Genomic DNA, 15,036 nt, shown 5'->3' with positions numbered 1-15,036 from the left:
GCAGGACATCTGATAGCGCAACCGCTTATCTAACAGAAAACCAAGTTATGCTATGGTTTCAGGATCACCGTCTCCCTTATTTAAGACTTGGGACTTGGAGCTCCCAGGGGAGCGAGGAACCCTTTCTCCATCCCTTCCCACTCCCAAGCTGCCGTTAACAAATGCCTTTGGAGCAGCTGTTGAATGTCCATGGAGAAAAACCGACAGTCTCCCTGAGAAAGGAGACTGATGACACACTTCTCCTGCTTGGGTGCAAGGGGGCTACCATTTTTCCTAATTAGTCATGATGTCTTGCCCATCGCAGGAATAAATAGCAAGCTTTCCCTAAGGATGTGAGATGAGAAGCACTATTTATCGTTGCTCTCTGAGGAAGCTGACAACATGACAGGTGAAATATCAGGAATAATTAAGAAAAATAAGGGCTTATGTACTTTATTGCATCAACAGCAGGGATGTATTGCCAGCTCCTCGTGGATTCTCATTGTATGCCCCCATCCTGACATCATCTGTAAATATTGTATTTTCTCAGAGCTGCACTCCTGTGCTTCTGTAGTGCCTCTCACCCGGGGCCCTTGGCAACTGCCGAACATCCCTGCAGGCACGAGTGCTGCTTATTGTTCCCTTTTAGCCGCTTAAATGAAACAAAGGTGCCTGCTCGGTGACTCAGTGATGGCTTCGATCCGCAGTCCGGCAGTCCTGGTTCTCAGCTGCCTGCTGAGCTGCTGGAAAACATCGCCTCCTCCTTACCCTTAACGCTGCCTCTGCTTCTCTGTCCCTGTTTCTCTGACCACTGTTTTCACAGCAAAGCCAGGATCTTCTTTCTTCTTGGAATAGTCTTTGCTTCCACACAGCGTTCATGAATTTTTCACTTAATAGTCCTGGGTTTGCTTTGTGCCACTGAGCTTTCCTGGAGATATGAACATGTTGGGTAACAAATGTGCGTGTTTAGTAAATACTATTTTCCAGTGAGCTCTTTGTCTGGGAGAGAGGAAGGAGAAATCACTAACCTGCGTATGAGCAAAGGACTTATGGATTTTAGACTGAACCTTTTTACAAATTGTTGACTTCAGAAAAGTGGCTGGGAAGCAGATCCCTCTGAGACAGGCGCTCTGGGAAGGCTACGGCTGCCCTTACCACTTACGAACCAATGCATCTTTTTTCTGTCTGGTAGTGAAAGCTCTTGGCTGCATTAGGGAGAGCATCTACTGACTTTGAACTACAGCTTTTTGCACCATCCCTACAGAAATCGATGGCGAGTGACGGCCCAGAGCTGGGGGAGCAGGGCGGGGGGGGAGCAGCTCCGAGGACCTGGTTCCCATTAAGTGTGAGCCGTGCCCCTGGGGTGCTCCCTGCTCCGCTCGGGCTGAGGCTGCGCTCCCGTGCCTGGCTGAATATTAAGTTAAAGCTGCAGCCCGCCTGCATTAGGAAGATCTGTTTGCTTATGAGGCAGGACAGCTGGAGAGCTCAGAAACTGTATCTATTCAAACAATGTGAAAATCTGATTACAGCAAGTGTCACTGGGCATCACTTAACTCTTCCTCTGCAGCCCTGGCTTTGGCTGACAAGCATAATAGATCTCTTGGATACATCTTGTGCTGAAATAAAATGCCTGGTCAAAAGTGCTTAAAATCCTTCAAATTTAGAGTTTGCTAATCATGTCTCTCATTTGTTGGCTCAATGTGATTTTCGGGCTGTCCGTCCTACATTAAGCCTCATTAAGACTGTGTAGCAGCATTCATAAATGCGGTCAGTAAAATGTATCTTTTTTTAGGCACTTAGGAGAAAAGAAATTGTATGTCACAGTCCTCATCTTGTCCCCTTTGACCATATGCTGTAAGTGTTCATTGGAACTTTTTAAGAGGCTTTTGAAAGAGATCTTTTGTTAGAGGGGGAGGAGAAAGCTAGCAGCAAACAACTCCTGAACTGGGAAATGCTGCTCCTGGGGCACTTATATTTAGCTCACTTGCAGCAGTGTCCCTTCAATTTATACTTACACTTTTGTTCCTTTTAACTACCAGCACTAAGGGTCTAAAAGAGAGACACCAGCCAGGGATAGGCAGTTTCTCCTTGTGGAGGTGAAGGTATTTTTAACACAATGCCCAAGAAAAAAGAATTTGTTTCCTCCAACATTCAGTCAAAATCAGTGCTGTGAAGGATCTCTCATGGCAAGCAAAGCCTGTGCACTTCTGTCCACAAAAGCATCACATGCAGCAATGGAAGCAAAATCAAATACAAAAGCTGGAGAGGTGTACTGGAAAACAAAGGTAGAAGTTCATCCCTGCTCGGTGGCCTGCGATGACTCACTCCTGAGGCTAAGCACTGCGAGGGAGGCAGGCAAGCCACCCACATTAATTCAAAATATGCAGGGTGGCCGGAATCCCAGCCCAGCAAAAGGAGAGGATGGGGTTGCGTTGCAATGAGAGCCAGGTCTCTGCCAAAATGAAGACTGGTTTTTGTTCTTTTAAATATTTATAGAGTGCTGTAGTACCTTGTGCTACAGCCTGTGTTCCCAGAGGCTTTGGAGTAGGAAAAATGTCCAGAGCAGGCTCTGCTGGCTAGCAGCACTGCTGTGAGATGCTGCTTCGGAGCCTGTCCTTGGGGATTTTTCATCTCCCGTTTGATTTACGGACCGAGTGGCCCCAGGGCGTGAGTGCAGAAGCGTGAGTATGTTTCAGCTGTGGCTGGATCCAAAAAATAGGTATTTCATGCCCAATGCCATAGGCCAGTGAAGTGTGTTGTCTTGGGAGAGGTGTCCTGCTGGCCCAGCAGATAAGGAGCAAGGCAAAGGTGGGGGAGAAGCTGTTAAAAATAAGCAGTGGCTTCAAGACAGACTGGAACAGGCCAGATTTCTTGAAATGGCTTACTCGTAGCCATGGTACGGTTCCTTTTGTTCTGCCAGAGAACCTGGGGCTCTGTTGCTGGGCCTGGCTGCTCGCTGTGAGCCGCGGGGCCGGAGCAGGGCTCTCAGGGTGCGTGGTGAGCATTCGCCGCCCATCCCCTGCTCATCGCCCTGCACCGTCGGTGCTGTGATCTGGGAATGTCCTTGCAGGCTGGCCATCCTGCCGAGCACAGACCTTCCTTCCCCTGCGCTGTCTTTAACGTGTTTGCTTTCGGTAGCTGGCTGCTAACAAGTCAGACAAGTCTTGGGTTTAAATGTGTGATTCCTCAATTCTCCCAGCAAATAAGCCAAGATAAGACCCTGACCTTTGAAGCCACTTGTAATTTAATACAGCTTAAGTAGTAAACATTGAACAGTTGCAAAGGAATATGATCAAAGCCATTGATTTCTTTGTAGTGACATAGTGACTTTCTGAATAATTCCCAATAATGAGAAAATCTGAGAAAATTGAAACCTGTTTGTAGATATTATAAGCCTAAATGATCAAATAAATAATTAGCAAGCTACTCATTTAAGCTCTGCGTACGAGAAAGCAAGAAAATCCTTAAATGCTGCTAAAAATGCTAGACTGAATATCTTTTGGGGGCAAAATAGAAAAAAATCACCCCAGGCAGAATGGAAGATGGCTTTCTTTCTCTGGAATAAGAGCAGTATGCTTACTATGGAGAACCAATGGCTGCATCGATATATTTCTAAACTTCTGCCATTGGACAGTTTGTATTTCTTTTCTGGTCTGTGCATTAGTTTGAGAGCACTGTGAGCTGACCCAATGTAACACTTAGACTCCAGAAGAGGACTGAGGTGTTGTTAAGTAGTTATGTACCCATTTGTGTGTTTGGTTTTTGAAGCTATAAAAACAATAATATAAAAATATTATTGTTTCTGCGTGGCAGCAGTGTCAGTTTCCAGATGTCCTGTTGGTAAATGGCGATCAAAGATCCCACAGGGCTGCTGGGGGCCGTGGGGAGGATGAGGTGCAGAAGGGTGGGAAAAGGCAGCATGGAAGTGTGAAGCATCACCGCTCACACTCCCAGCATCAACTCCCAGACCTTGTTTCACGTGCCTGCCTCTGCCACTGCAAAATTGCAGTAGCAATAGTTATCTGACCCTTCGGTACAGACAGTGTGGAAAGCAGAAGTCAGCACAACACTAATGGTAAGCAGTGCTCTTTGAAATATTTCTTTCTGCATCCTAGGAAAAGGGGTATTTGAATGTTTGTTAAAGAACTTAATCGCAGTTGAATTCATTTAGTATGGGCAGTCTATGATGCCCCACTAGAGGACATTTTAGAGCACCATTAGTGTCGTGCAGACTCCCTCTTTGCGTTTGGAAAGGATGAAGCTCACTGGTGACGAGGCCTGAAGAAACAGAAGCGATTTGTGGGCACTTCCCCAGGAGCGCGCGGCGCATCCAGCACGGCTCCTCCTGCTTGCTGGGGTGCAAGCGGCCGTGCTGCCGGCTTTGTTCTCCTCGGCCAGCTGTATAAACACAGCGCTTAACCCTGCGGAGCAAACCTTTACCCTGTGTCCCGACCCCGTCCTCTGAAGTACACCTCGCACTTACTGCGCTTCTGCCGGAGGAAATCAGCTCTTATTTGCACTGCAGGCTTCTGCCTTCGTCCATAATGAAATCTTCATTTTTATCAAGAATGAATGCTTTGGGGTCCCGCCTGAACGTGGAGCCCTGCATGTGTGCTCCCCTCCTTGCTGCCGTTCACCCGCCGTTCACCCGCCGCCGCTGTGCTGCCACTCTTCAGCAGCGTGGGTCCTGCTCCTTGGCCTAAGCCAGAACGCTGGGCCTGGTCTCACCCAGGAAGCGTTAACTAAAAATTGCTTCTGTTTTAAGTTCTGTCGGGTCTGGGAGAATGACTTTTCCTTGCTTCTTCCTTGCCCTGGAAACAGAGGGCATACAGTGTTAAAAGTTGTGCTTGTGTAACGTGTGGTATGATGCTCCAAAACAGTCGTAACAGACGCAGGAATTTAGTGGTGCTTGTGAGTTATTTACTGGTGGGGAAGAAAGCAGCATTTCTGGTTTCTGTTGCACACCAAATGCCTACCTGATTATGGGCTCCTACACTTCCAAAGATGCCTTTCCCAACAACCACGTTCAGTGGGATGTTTGCCTACCCCATGCAGAGACACCCTGCTCTCAAAAGTCAGGCTTGTCTGGGTTTTCATATGCAGTCCTGTTGGCTTTCAGATGTCAGTATTTCAGTTTTGTCTTGTGGCTGCTGTTCAAAGCACAAAAATAGGGTGGCCAAAAATCCGGATGCAGCAGATAATGCTGACAGTCATATCAGGGCAGCTCTGCCTCTCAGGGCAGGAAGCCACCATTTATTGCTAATGCCAGGACGAGGCTCAAAGTGGATGTCCTCGAAACACAGCCGCGCTCTTCCCCAGCCCTTCAGACAGAAATGAAAAGCCTTTCATGTTCTGCGGGGGTGGAGAGCACAATTTGTGGTGACCTGTCTCTGGCTGGTATTTGAAAGGTCACTTTGAGTACGACACACTCTGAGCCCATTGATTTGGGGAGAGGAAAAAAAAAAAAAAGCCCCAGCCCTGTACAGAAGGGAAAAGCGGGGTAGAGGAAGCGAAAATAGAACTGGCCACAGCCATTGTTTAAAACTAACAAAGAGCCACTGAAAGGCTCCATTCGCTGTCAATAGCCCAGGCGAGGGCGGCCGCTGGGCAGGCGGCTGGGGCCGGGCTGCGCGGACACTGGAGCCTCCGCTCGGCTCCTGCGGCCGGTGGCGAACGCCTGCAGGAGCTGGGGCTGTGGGGAGGAATGGGAGCGTGCAGAGGGCTTGGATGGACCATTGGTTCCCTCCTGGCGGCGAGGGGGGGGTGGCCAAACCCCTGTCAGAGACCTGTGGTTGCCCAACAGACCAGGGGTGACATTGTTTAAATCCCTGTGGCCTATCCGCAGTCCTCCGGAATGGATACATGCATTGGTTTGTGCCCTGTGTGTGCCTGCCTAACGCTGAGCATCGAGAGATCGAGTGGTGTGGGACCTGGTGGCAAGCAGCTCCGCGGGGACCCGGCACACCTCCCACCCCGTGGGTTTGGTGGAGAGGCAAGCGTCTCCCCACCGCCCGGTGCGCAGGATGTGTGCGCCCAGCCGGGCATGCCTCCCAGGGGCTGGTGCTGATGGCGCAGGTGCTCCAGGCGCAGGCACGTTGAGTCCCTACAAACTGAAATGTAGCCTGAAGGGGGCTTCACCCCACAACCACAGTTGGATCATTACCTTGGAAGCAGCCGAGGCCAGGAAAGAAACGATTTGCCCTAAAGAGCTCAGCCAACTGTCAGCTGTTTTGTGAGCATTAGTGAAAAATAAGGAGAAAGAGCAGCATTAGCCCTGCATCCATGCAGTAATCTGTCATATAACAAGGAAAGTATTGGCACATTGTCATGTTTCAAACACTGCTAATCAATGTCTCATAGAAAAAAAAAAAATCACCCTGAATGCACCCGGCAGCACGGTGCTGGCTGAGCAGCTGGAAGCTGGCAGAGGTCAGGGGCAGAGGGACAGCTGCCCCGTGCCTCTCGGGGGCAAGGGGCTGGGGACAGCAGGCAAGGAGAGAACCCTGGGCGGTTCTCCCTCAGCTTTTAGTATTTGTAGAGCACACGTAGCTGCAATTTTAAGAAGGCTAGCAGAAGATCAAACGGTAAATTTTCAGCTAGAGCCATGCTGAAGGGTTAGCCTGTTCCCTCCATAGTGGTTAAATCCCAGGAAGAGCCTCTTATTTCGGGGCGTAGGTGATCTCCTTTCTCCCTGAGCATCGTGGCTGGTGTTCAGAAAGGTGGACAAAGTTGCATCAAATAACAAACTGGTCTTCGTCAGAGGTTACGGTCCTTGCACAGGGAACAAATGGAACAAGTTGAGGGGAACAGGGGTGGATGGTCACAAGAAGGGAAAGTTTCAGTGACTGAGACCCAGATTCAATTTGTTATATTGTCTTACCTTCTGTGTGGGACTGGATAAATTAATCTCTAGCTCGCTGCCCTGCCTGGAAAATGGGGATAATAGCATCTCGGAGTTGCTCTGTGGGTGGTAAATGCGTATGAAAGACACAGGATGCTCTAATGCTACCATCTTGGGAACAGTTCGAGTGCAGTAGACAGGAGAAGCCTAACAACTGCTATCTCATTCACTTGTGTCTCCCATAATTAATTACAATATGTAGTGGTAGACATTTGAGTGGTTGAGAGGGGAAAGGGAAGACTCAAACTTGTAACTAAATTTCTGGAGTCAGGAGGGAAAAATTGAATTTTGCCCTGCTAAGTAGTGCAAAAAGGATGCAAGGGGAAAACAGAAGGGAGGAGACAGCATCTCCTGGCCCAAGCGTGTGGAAAGAGAATAATCGAGGGGCAAAGGTGATGCTTTTAGGTAGGTAGGTATTTTGGAAAATGGCTTTTTCTTATTGACATGTCAGGGGAGAGACTAAAAGGGTCTTTGCCAGTTAGTGATGGGAACCTTTTCTGCTGCAGGCACAAACCCAGAGGGGGTCCCAGGCAGTGGGATGTGCCTGGAAAGGCAAAGTTCTGCAGTGGCAGAAAGGGATTTATCAAAATCACTTAATGGATTTATCCTTCTAATTTCCCTGAGCTCTTCCAAGCTCTGGATATAAGCAATGAGGGCAAGTTTACGCACTGATTATAGAAGTGATGGATCTAAAGAAAAAGAAGAGGTTTGAAGGGTTGAAATTTACTGCAAAGTCTGGCCCAGGAATGACCCCCTTTCTCCTCCTTTGAATTTTTTCATCTTGTGCAGAAAAATGCAGCTGGTCAGCTTGACAAGTGGAAACTGTAGCTTTGTCATTAATGTGCAATGCTGAAACAATGATGTATGGCTGGCAATAGATCATGTTGGGTTTCCGCAGAGCAGGGAAGACTAAGGCATGAGACTAATTCATGATGCATGAACGCATTGATCTTCCTGGCTCTGAAAATACAATGTAATGAACCCCCGCTAACACATCATTTTTATGCCACTGCACCTCACTAATATCTAATGATTTCACCTTGCTCTGAGATAAAACATAATTGTATGGGAGTTCCAGCTTTGTTCTTCAATATCTGAGTAGAGTTAACGAATTATGTTTTGCTCTGTAGCTATCGGCAAGTTGGGACAAGCTTACAAAAAATGCAATTATTGGGCTAAGATGCATGCTTAAAGCACTGTGTGTGTGTATATGTAATACTGTGTGCGTATATATGTGTGTGTGTGTACACACATCTGCTGGGGGCATATGTGAGAACATACACAGCTTATGCATGTGCCTACTAGTAACTGAAGCAGTTAAAAAATGGAATTGTAAAGATGTTGAGAAGCAGGTGTCCAGGCTTAGGGATTTCTGGATTTCATCCATCCTACTGGTGCTCAGAAAATGGCAGTAACTTAGAGATGGAGGCTGCCCTGTAAACGTTGTTGTTTGCAGCATTCCAGCTGGTGATTTGAAAGCACAACAATCATTTCTTCCAAAGTCCACAATCCTTTTGAAGACCAACCTGCCACAGTTTGCCCTTGCAAAGCATGAGCCAGCCAGTTTCTTCCCCAGCCAGACCAAGCATTTTTCTTAATAAAATAGCTTTGAGTTCCTTTTGATAATTTTAAGTGCTAACACACTCCTGTTTGTACTTCACCTGGATGAAGCTGTTTTTTTATTGTGGTGGTGGTGGTGGTGATTTTTTTCCTGCTTACTTTCTGTCCATAAGCAAATGCTCTCTCTCTCTCTTCTGAATCATTCCACACGTCCTGGTTTGAGGGGTTGGTAGCAGGGACTTTTCCTCCTCAGCCTGCCCAAGCCGATGCGTGCGGTCGGGGAGCGAGATGGCGTGGATCAGCGGTGGGGATGCTTCTGACCGTGTCAGTCGTGGGCTGTCAAAACCTCGACAGCAGCCAGGCTGTCTGGGGACTGCTGCAGATCACCCTGGCTGGCAGCGGTTTGTCTTGCCATATTATCTGTAGTCACCTGTCTCCTCTTGTTTTATTTAGTGATTGGAAGCTCTTTTGGGGGCGAGCAAGTGGTAAACTCCTGTTTGTTGTACATCATCTGCTGCAGTTGGGGTCCTGGCCCCTGACTGTGGCTTTTAAGTACGATTGCAGTACAAAAAATGAGCAAGAGCTAGTAAATGTGAGTTGAAGGTGAAGATGTTTGTGGATTCTTCAAAGGAAAACCCTACTGTTACAAAATAAGTCAATGAAAATCTAACCATTCTTGACAGTGAAAGCTGAAGTAATGTTGTACCTAATTTGAAATTCCCTCTAGGCTGAGTAAGACTTTTCCTTTCATGTGTGATGTTTGTATCCCTTCTGGGAGCCCTTTCCTCTGTACCATGGTTGGTTACATGTGGTGTTGACAGATGATTAAGACATGAAGTCTCTTAAATCAGAGGAACAGTCAAAGTTTTGCATTGTGTGCTCAGGTGTTTACCCACAGCATTTTAATCATTTCAGGCTGGCTTTGAGGTTTTGGACTTGCTGCCTCTTGCATCTTTAGGTGTCCACAGCAAATGAGATGCTGAAGGGAACAACAAACCCCAGTCGTACGAGCCAGATACCAGAGGGGAGAGCAGTCCCTTACGGGTAGCGATGCAGTTGGAGTGCAAGATCTTACTGGTGCATCTGGTTTCCAGCTTCTGTAGTACTCTGCTTGTCACCTCCTCAAAGGTAAACTTCTAAGTTTAGGAAACTGCAATTCCTGCTCTGCAAAACTGTGCCTCTGCATGTTTTTGAATGTTTCCAAAACACGAGGGTTAGACAGCATTGCCGCAATGGGCTCGTGTTCTGACGCCTTGTCACACGAGCCCACGCTGGGTTTTTGGGTATTTGGGTGGGGCAGACAACACCCATGAGTCATCTTGCTGCGGAGAAGATACGGCTTTTGATGTGATCAAAGGGGCTTTTTTTTTATTTTATTTTTTATTTTTTCCCCCAGCTGCATGTATGCATGTAACAAAAAACCCCAAAGCCTGCCACATCGCGATGTCTGTCTGGAGCCGGCTGCTGCTGGAGCTGCCCCAGCCCGTGCCTCCCAGCAGCCAGGCGCTCAGATCGAGCTGTCCCTCGCGTGGGGACAGCAGCTCCCCCGGGGGATGGAGGACGTGAGCATCACGGGGGATGAGGCGAAGTGCCCGCCAGGACTCCATTAGCTCTGACGCCTTCTCTTTATGACAGACCTGTAGCTTCCCTCGGCACTTATTTTGATGGCTTTCTTTCTCCCCCCATCCCCATGATCTCCATGTCTTGACTTTTGCAGGCACTTTTCTCCTATAAGAATATTAAGCATATTTAAAAAACACTTAAATGCTAATGTGAAACCTGAAAAGAGGATGTCAAACGCAAGAGACACTCTGAAGACATGATGTCTCTGTAGAAGGATTTGACCCTGGTAATCTAATTTGCTTTACATTTCAAATGATACTTCATTCTCTTATTATAAGGCTCTGTGTCATTGGCTCATAAAGATTACAATTTCTTGTCTCCCAATTGTAATAAATCCAATTCAAGCACCCTCTTGATTTGAAATTTGTCACAACAACATGCGGAGGGCACAGTTCCTGAGTTTTATGGTGAGGGTGCATTAGACTCATCTGCAGAAAAGATGACGCAAGACTGTAAAATGATTCGTCCCTCTTTCTCAATTGGATCTGTGTGTTTAAAAAAAAAAATCTAAATTATAGCTTATTCCTTATTATCCAACAGTAAAAAGGCTAGACCGGCAGGGGAGCCAGACTGGCTAGATTTTTTTTGTGCTTTATCGTTACACTAGGGAATAAGCTGGTTTCTTTAAAACCATCTGAAAATATTTCATCTTGCTTCATCAGACTTGGGAGCTTAACCTTTCTGCTTATAATTATTGGAGATGATAGAAAACCGATCAGTATTTTGTGCATGTATCTTATCAGGCACTAAATAATATAGTCACAGTGGCTGATGCATAGCTGCTTTGTACCAATACATAATCCTGTTGACCAGACAAAGTCCTGTCTTAATGGACGGGCAGAAATAAGGCGTTCAGTTCACATGAAGTTTTGTACTTATGTTGTTAGCATCCAGGTACTGCAGCTGTGGAGAGCAGGAGCTTTGCTAGGTGCTGTGCTGTTCACAGAGTGATTTTTTGGTCCACGTCCATGGTGTTTGTTTCAGTGACAGTGCTGTGCTAGCTGTTCTACAGCACATTTTTTGTTCCAGATTACATCTGTAGGAGAATGTGTATGTAAACACTGAACCCAGGTATGCCTCGGCAGATGTTGATGAAGGTGTGGTGCAGATCCCAGCCTCACAGCCGAGCATGAACTTCGCACTTCACATGCTGCCAGGCACCTGCGTAGCTGGGATAAGCTCTCATCTTTTTTCATTCTGCCTCTGATCTGCACTCGGTTTTCCCCGTGGTGTGCTCCTGGCCATTTTTCCTTCAGGGACTTCCTTTATGCCCTGCTCTGCAATGGCTGAACAAGAGCACAAGCTATGCCAAGGCTTAATGAACCCTCCTGGAAGGAGAAGCTGGCACTCGGGGGCGTCTCTGACAATGCTGCTGAGATCAGGGAGGGGGGAAATGCACACCAGCCTGTGCTCCGTGCCGCTGATGTACAAACATGTGCTTTGTTGAAGTGGGGAGCTGAGCTGCCTCCCAAGTTTTAACACCCAGTAGGGCTCCAGGGTTTCATGTGGCAGCTGCCTAGCTGATAAATATAGCTGACACACATCTCGAGCTAGAAATGCAACTACCCTCCGCCTGCCACCGCACTGTGCAAAGCCTCTCTCGTGTCTTGCTTGGCATCAGGCATTGGCTTGCTCCAAACGGCTTTTGTGTGAAGCTTAAAGCAGGCATCTCTCCCCCGCTTCGCATCGGAAACTTGAAATACTTTGCAGGGGAGCAGCACAGACCAAGGCTCGCCGGGCTGCTTTTCCCCTCACCGAACCGAGAATAGAGCGCGACAACAGTTGCCTCCCACGGTCCTGGGCTGCCGTTTCATTTCCTGCCTGTATGCATCAATGACAAGATTGTCTGGAGTGGAAGGGAAATTCCTTTAATGAAAGCCACGGTGCACCTTTCCAGGCTCTTTCCGGTGTGTAGAAGCAATCTTAAATTCATGAAACTAGACCGCCTGCCCTTTGTAACTTGGCTCGGTGAGCCCTTGCCTCAGTGATAGTGTCTCAGGGTGCCAAGCTGCAGCCGAAAGGGAGAGGGGGCATGCTGCAGATCCAGGCTTGGTTGCTCTAGTTTGCTCCGTGCACAGGATAGCAGAGGAGCTAGGGAGGTGACAGCAGTGCATCTGGTTATCAGCCATCGGTGGCACGAAAATGCTTTTTTGGACAGTCTCAAATAAATACATGCAAGAGCTTTTGCTTGGAGAGAACTTTTGTACTTTTAGTGGCTGTTGCTCCTCAGGGTTTTTTTTTTGTTTTCTTTTTTGACAAAGGTTTTAGCCAAGCAAAAAATCCCATCTGTACAGCTTTTTTATTAAAAGATAAAAAAGGAGAAGTTCATAGGAGTTAGCATTAAGTCACGGTCCGTAGCAATCTAAGGTATTCACTGGCTGGGGACTCTCTCTGTTTATTTCAAATACCCCTTTATCATTTTGTTGAAAGAGCGGTGTTCTCTGTAAAGCTCTGCCAATTGAAAAAAGAATCAGATAATGAAGACTGATGCTGCACTGATGACAGCCCTTCAGATCCTCAATAGGATTTCTCCAAAATCAAAAGACTTTTTTGTTTTATTGTCACACTTGTGGCTTAAAAAATAATTAAATTTAATCTTCTAGGTCTCGAACGAAAATGAAAATTTAAAAACAGGCCCCCCACATGCAGGAAAAAGACAAAGCAAATGCAAATATCCAGTAGGTGTTAAAGAAAATTTTGTAAATTATAAATGAAAATACCGTATTTACAGTGGGTGCTGAGCATATGCGCTTTACAAAGACTACATTATTGCTCTCAGCAAGTGGGACTGGTCTTTGTGTGCGCCTGCAGTGTTTGTCGCAAGGGAATTAAAGTCAACGTATTTATACACTTGTATAAATGTTGCTTTCACTTACTGGTTTGGCACCAGTAGTTTTTGAATCACTTGGGAATGCACTATCTTTTCCATGTAAATGCCGCTCCAGCAAAATACTTAGACATGTATGTGACTGCCCAGAAACATGCAGGGTGCACATGCTGCAAGTTGAGCCTCTGCTTAGATATTTGCTGAAGTGGAGCTGCTGTTTCCTTCCCTGCAATAAGGAAAGGCTCTCCAGACTGTCAGCAGGCTGTGTTTGGTGCCGTATTAGCTACCACCAAGAAGCTGTGAATGCTGCAGTGAAATGTGGCAGCTGTTCCTCAGCACTCGGGAGCGGGGAGCTCCGACAACCTTTACCTGAAACGCCGCGTTGTTAGAGGGGCGCGTTTTGCCTTAAGCTCTGTGCTGGTGCTCTGTTGTGTCATCCCGGCAGGTCAGTGCACTGCTGCAACTTGGCTTTCCCGTCTGCAGAGGGGCAGCATGGCACGTGCGCCTTCAGCGTGCCGCGAGGCTGGGGGTCACCTGCCCGGCGGTGCGGGGCGCAGCTGCCCCTTGGGGCACACCGTCGTGGCAGGGCAGCCTGCTCGACCTTTCTCTGCATTCCGCTCTCCAGTGTCGGGCTGTAACTGATTAGGACCAAACCAGGTGTTTTCCCCTAAAATTGTCCCCACCAGCAACTGAGGCTCCCCCCTGCCCTGCCGGGGAGACCCTGGCTGCTCCCTGGGCACACGTCCTTGTGTGCGGCGCCCCGCACGCTGCCGGGCTGGGATGACGCAAGGTTCTCCTCTCCTCCGCAGTGATGGCAGCAGTAGTTCTGCTTTGTATTTTGGCATCTGTTTTATACCTTTTAAAATTTTGAACAAATTTGTTGTTCATCACAGTGGGAGCCAGATAAATAAAATATATTGGGAGATATTTGTACTGTAACTAAAGTACTCGATTTCTATAGGGAGAGCGTAGCAAATGACAACTTTGTCACAGTACGTGGAAGAGTGAAAATTAAGCTTTGCATTTTTACCTGATCTTTAAGCAGGCTGAACTCAGTGCTTCCTTCTGGGGACAGGTAAATGGAGATGCGGGGAGCCCTGCCGGCTGGGGGAAGCACGCAACAGTTCCTTCAGATGAGCTTCTAAATCTGAAATGCTATAACTTGATTAATCCTTTTCTGGATTCCTTTTGACAAACTCCTAAATTTTCAAAGAGTTACACAGGATTTAGCCCCATGCCAGCTTTAATGTGAATTGTGTGGCTAAAATTCCATGCAGTTCTTTGAAAATTTCAGAGCCGGTGCTTTTCACAAGATCGACAACTGTTTTATTTCTCTTGACAGAGTATGTGGAGTGAACAAACACTGCCATTTGTAGAGAAATCTTTTTGGTCTCTCAGTCTCTATAGCACCTTTAATCTGAGACTCAAAGAGCTGTGTAAGAATGGAAAGTCCCACAGTACCTGCAAAAGTTAAATGCGGTGTGCATTATCTTCATTTTCTAGAGCGGAAAACTTGGGCTTTTTTAGGTTATCTTTTCCCCTTCTTAGATTCATACAGTAAGCGAATGGCAATGCTGGAGGACAAGACAGAAAGCCATTTTGGCTAGTGAGTAATCTTGGTTCACCAGTCTTTGTGAAAGTAAAGAACGGAAACCATCAGTTTGCTGCATTTACTTATGAAATGGACGTAGTTAACGTCAGCTGCTTCAAATCAGTCAGAAGCCAGGTGAAGTTGAACTCTCCAACCCCATCCCCAGTAGCAGCCACAGAGGCATTACCAGTGATCTGCACTGGAGCTGCTTCCGTCTCTAGCCTCATGTGTTGGCAGCGACTTCTATTCATCCAAAGAGCCAGGGCTTGCTTACGCTACCAAGTTTCATTCAAGGTGTCTCAAAACATTGCCCAACGTTGGGTCCAAAGCCCGTGTGACAGGAAGGTAAAGCACAACTAACATTTCTCATTCTTTCTACTCCTGTTGTCTTCTGTGTGTGTTTGAAACAGGGGGTTTGGCTCTTTCTCCAGAAGTATGCCACAGATTGCAATTCTCATTTTTAAGTTTATTTCTGCTCTTGACTTAAAAACTGAATTAACAAACAATTGATTATCAGTTTTAAAATGCAAAAACACCATCTGGTCTTTGAGATGT

At 47.1% G+C, this 15,036-nt stretch overlaps 1 long non-coding RNA gene across 1 annotated transcript in view; it reads left to right on the top strand.

Moving 5' to 3' along the window:
* LOC308182806 overlaps positions 1 to 12,991 on the top strand; it is a 68,476-nt gene extending 55,485 nt beyond the window's left edge. Inside the window, exons 6-7 of the long non-coding RNA XR_013942095.1 lie at positions 9,399 to 9,568; positions 9,837 to 12,991. This is a non-coding gene — a long non-coding RNA (uncharacterized lncRNA). The remainder of the gene's footprint in view (positions 1 to 9,398; positions 9,569 to 9,836) is intronic.
* The last annotated feature ends 2,045 nt before the right edge of the window (positions 12,992 to 15,036 follow it).

This window comes from Anser brachyrhynchus (assembly GCF_964034855.1).
Source record: "Anser brachyrhynchus genome assembly, chromosome: 25".
NCBI lineage: Eukaryota > Metazoa > Chordata > Aves > Anseriformes > Anatidae > Anser > Anser brachyrhynchus.
The sequence above is the reverse complement of the archived record's forward strand: the minus strand, read 5'-3'. Positions and strand labels throughout refer to the sequence as shown.